Raw genomic sequence first — 6,251 nt, 5'->3', positions numbered from 1 at the left:
CAAACTATATTCAATTGAATACACTACAAAGACATGATATTTAATGTTCAAACTGAAACTTTTTTTATTTTGGCAAATATTCACTCAATTTAAATTTCATGCCTGCAACACCTTCCAAAAAAGCAGTGGTTAGTGCTGTCGTCTCACAGCAAGTAAGTTGTAGGGTGTGTTCCTCACATCTCGTAYAATGACTGCTGGAGATGGGCCAGGRAAAGAGAAGTGGGAAAAATAATAATGGATAGTTGGTTGGTTGCTAATTTATTAAGAMAACTACACAAATTAGTTTAGTCATTACCTCCGCCAAGGGTGAGGTAATGTTTTTGGTCGCATATGTCTGTCTGTCTGTCTGTCGTTCTGTCTGTGGACAACATTACTCAAAAACTTGTGGACAGATTGTCATGACATTTTTACCACATGTGGGTACTGGGCCAAGGAACACACCTTTAAATTTTGGTGATGTTCCGGATCACAATGCGGATATAGGAATTTTTTTCTTTTAAAACTCCGAGATAGGCAAAGCTGTGATGCTTTTACAGGGCTTCTGTAAAAAAAAACAGTGAGCTGGATTGGACAGCACGGATTTCAAACTTTATAAAAGTATTGTTAAAACCACATTTAATGATGAATAATTTTTACCATAATATTATGCACATTTACAGTGCGTTTTGTGACCAGGAAGTGCGTGACTGCACCATGAAACCTATTTTTCCCATTTCCTCAAACACACCACATTTCCGAAACAACCAATCAAAACAGTTWGTCTCTACTAGGCTTGTAAACAGAGAGCTGCCGCCGGGCCTCAAAGTTCGGAGACGGGGGGAGCCAGGAAGCACTTTAAAAAGAGAGTCAAACCATTACAAACTCATACAAGGGGATAAAACAGACGTTTTACACGGTGAAATGTGACTGATAAAAACTTAAGAGCTTAATCCAACACCAGTTTGACAATGAATAACGTCGGGTGACGAGTCTGACTTTTTTTTTCACTGGACTCCACCGAGAAGACATTCCGTGCATACTGCCTGCTTAAATGTTCGCTACGTCAGAACTTATTCGGCAAATGTGTTTCCATCTCTGTTTTGCGCATTAACTCTTACAGGATGGGGGGAATTGGTCTTGGCGGAGGTTTGCACTCTCCGAGTGCTTCTAGTTTAAAATGTAATCCTTAAAAAAATTAATAAATAAATATCACCCACTGCCTTTCATGCCAGAGTTTTAAATGAAGATGAGTATTGTAAAATGCTGGATAAAGTTAGTGAAACCTTTGAAACATAAGCCATGATCTCATCAGATATTGCAAAGTCTCATGTCTGTGGACTCAATATAYGACTATTARCTACCACATCCAATTTTAGCTCAATATTTGTAAAACTGATGGAATTTTAGCCAATATTGTTGATTAGCTGTGCCTGCCATTGACTCAAAAATAAAGTCAGCTGAAGATGTGCATCAAATGATTATTTTCAGAGTTTTACTAAAAAGCAAACTTTTTTGTTTGTTTTCTAAGGTCTATTGGCTGAGATGGCCATCTTGAATTGAGCTGACTTCAAGTGTTAATGAGTTGGAGATGTACTGGAGGTATTTTGCAAACATATTTCAAATTATGTTTTATGTAGCATTTACAATGTACATAACCTAAAGTATAAAGAAAAAAACGATTAAAGTYATACTTTAGACATCTTTAGGTCATTTCTCATGCCTTATTTTATGTACACAACTTTTTTCTTTTATCACAATCCAGCAAATCATGTTAATAAAAAGACCCTAACTGAAAATCCAATGATGTTAAAATATGAAGAGAACACAAAAAAAGATAATTAGAGTCAGTTTTCTGTTAGTCTTTTCACACCAAAATCCAAGTTGGCCATCTGTCATTACAAGAATGCACTAAATCAACTAAGAAATTGAGAACTAGAAACCAATTCCCATTTAAATCTATACCAATGAGGCCCAGTAAAATGGTAATGAGGACCAGATCTGGCCCACGGGCCTTGAGTTTGACTCACAAAAAAGGATTATTAAGAAATTATGTTGGTTTTTTTATTGTTTTTTATTAAGGCATTAAAACATTACCTCACAACAACCTCCTCCGAAATGGAAGTGAGGGAAAAAAAGTGACATAAATCTTTTAAACTAATCAAATCTCTGAGCTCACAAAAGCCACCACTGTGTAYTCACTGTGATGCAGTTTGTGTGATTGCAAGCCGTCTGGCCTGGAGCACTTTTCTCTGAGGGATAAGAGTCCAGCTCAGTCACGACTGCGTTCACCTGTCACTTCAATGAACTCCCATTTAGGACTTTACTAACTCATCCCATCCCTGGAAGTTAAGGAGTGGGTGGGGTGAGGGTTCTGCCGCCTCGGTGGGTTGATAATTGATTTAAATCAGACAGTGCCTAGTTTTCCAGATGAAGAGCTATTGGATGATTAGTAGATAAAAGGAAAGTAAGGGTGGACTGCTTTGTTCCTTTTCTTTCCGCCGTCTTTGTGCGCACTTGGACTCATCTCTCCATCCGCGTCTCCGCACGCGCCTCTATCTCTCTCTCTCTCTCTCTCTCTCTCTCTCCCTCCCCCCTCCGTTTCAGAGCTTTTAAGTTTACGAAGAAGGCAGGAATCCAGACAGAGAATGGTTTGTCGCGGAGAGAGTTCCTCGTGTTCCTAAAGGAGACCGCGCGAGATTACGAGGCRTGTTCCGTCTGAGAAATGTCTTTTTCCCGTGGACGAACCCGCCAGCATTCCTGCGACGATGCGCCGACAAAGCCAAGCGAGTCTTTGCTTCTTTATGCTGAAATCTGGACTGACAAGAACTCCCAGGTAGGGAAGTGATCCATCTGTTTATGGCTTTAATTGTTCTTTTATTCCCTCGCAGTTCGCGCATACCGGCGCGTGTTCCTGGGATGAAAAACCTGAGAAGTGGTTTATTTCTTATTTAAAAGTCTTTTTTATGCACAGGTTTTTCCTCGTGTTTGTCTTTAGCCTATAAATAAATATAACTAAGTGGAATAGCTACATGTCGCATTGCATTGAGTCCCTCAGTGATGGAGGATGCTGTTAATAAAGAACTCTGACAGTTTGCACCTTAGTGTGAGTTATTTCTAGAAAAACAAAATGCTTTTATCAAGTCACTCTGTATGCTCTGTGCTGCAATAGTGATTTTTTTCTGGGTCTAGACATGAGTCTGAACATTTACTTGGACAAAAAGGGATTAAAAAAAAACACGGAAAACCAAAKATRKATATAAAAAAAACTAAAACAAATGGTAGTTTTGTCAGATGGTATAGGATGTTTGTTCTCATTCTTCAAAAGCACTAAGTTACTGTTAAAGGTTATACCCCTGTTAATTGGTTCATCAAAGATTTATTGGCTTTGCCAGAATTCATAGATGAACACAGCCTAGGGTTATGCCCTCTATTAAATTACAGCACATACTCACCTTAACCTAGCTTTGACCCTAAAGCAGTCCTTAGCGTTAAAATTTAATAATTTACAGAGTACTGGCTGTTTTTTTATACAAATAGGAAGTGAGTCCCTGGAGAGCTCATAAAAAATGGTTTTCCTTCGAGCCACCTTTGTTTGTCTAATTTTGGACTTTTGTAAAACCTCCTCTGTAGTGAAAAACCCATTCATCAATTCATCCATCCATCCTCTGGTGATTTGCGATCCCCTCTTGGAATCTACGATCAATAGCCGGCCAGTCAGCCTTGCAAACAACAAACCACTCCAGCAAAAGTGGCTGCTATTGACAACACCCTCCCACTGAAGCACACAAACACATGTGACAGGGGGAAAAAAAAGTGGATTTACACATATGTTCAAGAGATTTGTAACATGAAAATCATCATGGAAACAAAAGCAGACAGGACTCCTGAGGGGCCCTGTCTGCCGACTGAGGGATTAATGTTTTATCAGCTTCACAAATATAGTCATCAGGACAAAGGAGACGGACGATCAGCTGCTGCTGTTCTCAGAACTAGACTGTGATATTTTGTCCAGTTCCTCTTTGATGATGATTGTTGTTAAAGGGATCAGTCAACATGGTGGTAAGCCCTTTACTCTGCCAAGACATTTCTGTCACTTTCTTTTATCAGTTAGTGAAGTGGACTTTCCCATGTCCAGGCTGTGTGGGAGCTTCATTGACAAATGTGCTCTGCGGTGTTTTAGTATTATGAGTGACGAGCTCTGGCACATTATCCAGATTTGCGGTTATCAATAGCTATCTGGTGTTGCGTTATTATCCCCATTATACGGTAGGCGCTGCTTCTAAAATGAAATTACGCAGAGACGGGGTTGTTGTTGTTGAGCGCTGCGAGCAGATCCCCACATGTGGTATCCAAGCTGCGAGGCTGTGGATGAAATGCACGGGTAGAGGCGTTAGACAGATAAGACACATTGGTATTCCACTGCATCCTGCCGTGCCGGTCTCGAGGCCTTGTTGATAATACTCGCTTTCTGCTTCGGGGTCAGAGGTCCGAGCTTGAGTGGCAAGGGGCAGAGACCGAGAAATAGACTGCACTGACCGGAGTCTAATTGGGTTGAATTGCACGGATGTAGCAGTGTGACTGACATCTTGGTAGGTTTAATCTTTTACACGTAGGTATTTACAGGTTGTGTCCACTAATCTCCCGGCTGAACACTTCTGGATTCCTCTTAAAGCAGCAGCACCGCAGCACATAGGCATGTCTTCCTGTCATCTTTGTCATGCCAAATTGTTTTTTTCTCGCAACACGGATTGCTCAGCCTCATTCACTTTCAGCCGCACCTCCCAGCACTTCATACCTCTGCTGTCTGCCAGTGCACCCAAACACACTCAACCAGAGAATCACATATAATTGTGATCCCCCCCCCCCCCATCTCTGTGTTTCTTTACTTTCTTCTTTGCCGAAAACACCCTCCCACTCACACACGTATATTTACTCACAATCACACGCGCACAACATACAAAAGCCTCTAAATAAACGTGCGCACATGAAATCCAAAAATACAAACAGGAGGTTATTTATTTCTCACTTTCATCCTCACTGATTCGGAGGTGTCCTACATTGCTCAGCTTGCTTGGGAAAAAGCTTATTCACACTTTAATTCCCCATTTGCTGGGGAAAAAAAGCTCCCCTCTCCACCAACTCAACAACAAATTTGAGAAGCATGACAACATCATAAAGATTTCTTAGAGCATCGCTAAGTAATGACATGAAAGGTAATCCTCTGTCGGCTTAGTATCTGTGTGTGTAGGGAAGTTTTACTGCAGCTGAGGCAGAGGGGGGAAAAAACTCACAAGAACATTTATTCAGGCTGCTTGCATGAGAGCCAGTGGTCTTTAAACAGCGTCAGAGTGATTTAGGTTGTGAGATGTTAAGTTTTTAAAACCTAATGTTTGTTTCACCTGGAAAGATTTTCAAACTGTTGGTTGATTTTGAAAACCTTAAAGACCCCACACATGAGGATAAACAATCATAGATGTAACAGGTTTGGTCCTACAGTGTGTGGTGTACAGCCACACGGCAAAATACAACACACCACACAAAAGAATTTCACTCACGAATATTCGGATGGCAGACGGGAAATCTTGCAAAACCTCTCTAGATCAAACGTGAGTTCAAAGTAAATAAACATGGCTGACAAGGAAGAAGCGATGGTGATAGTTTGTGGGCTATTTGTAACAGAGAAAACAGAAGACAAAAAGACATCTTGGATGTCCATCAGACTCTAGTGTTCCATGGCAGCTGTTTTGTCTTCTGTATTTTAGATTACCCRCCGTGTTTACTGTCCCAATCATACTCAGTATCGGTATCGGTGGCAGATATGGCTATTTTTTGAAAATCGGGTAGAATCAGATTTAGTCATGTGATCGGGCCGATCCAGTTTTCGCGACAGTTTTCAGCATCATCATGCTTTACAACTGCCGTTAAGAAGTCAAGACGCACACAAGTATGCAACCATGTCCACAGTGTGAGAACACTTTAATGGAAAACAATGATGCTGAAACTGCATCTTGCAAAATCTGCAAACTGGATGTTTCTCGTGGTGGGAACAGCAGGGCTCGCTTTAATACTACCAACCTTGTGACTTGGAAAGAAATAAAGCTATCGGATCAGTATTGGATCGGTATCGGAAAGAATAATCATTAAAAAAATGGGATTGTATCGGGAGCCAAAAAAACTGGATCGGGACATTAAAGGTGTGTAGGATTTGTTGTTTTCAGCGACATCTAGTGGTTGAGTGGTTGAATCATCCTCCCTGGTCCTCCCCCCACCCC

General features: G+C 40.9%; 1 protein-coding gene across 1 annotated transcript in view; it reads left to right on the top strand.

The window, feature by feature from the left end:
- Positions 1 to 2,570: 2,570 nt before the first annotated feature.
- Positions 2,571 to 6,251, top strand: part of LOC106518593 (synapse differentiation-inducing gene protein 1-like) — a gene marked incomplete at its 3' end in the record, with an annotated part of 13,044 nt that continues 9,363 nt past the window's right edge. Inside the window, 1 exon segment of the mRNA XM_074559744.1 lies at positions 2,571 to 2,812.

Source organism: Austrofundulus limnaeus, unplaced genomic scaffold (assembly GCF_001266775.1).
Source record: "Austrofundulus limnaeus strain Quisiro unplaced genomic scaffold, Austrofundulus_limnaeus-1.0 Scaffold63, whole genome shotgun sequence".
Classification (NCBI taxonomy): Eukaryota; Metazoa; Chordata; class Actinopteri; order Cyprinodontiformes; family Rivulidae; genus Austrofundulus; species Austrofundulus limnaeus.
The sequence above is the reverse complement of the archived record's forward strand: the minus strand, read 5'-3'. Positions and strand labels throughout refer to the sequence as shown.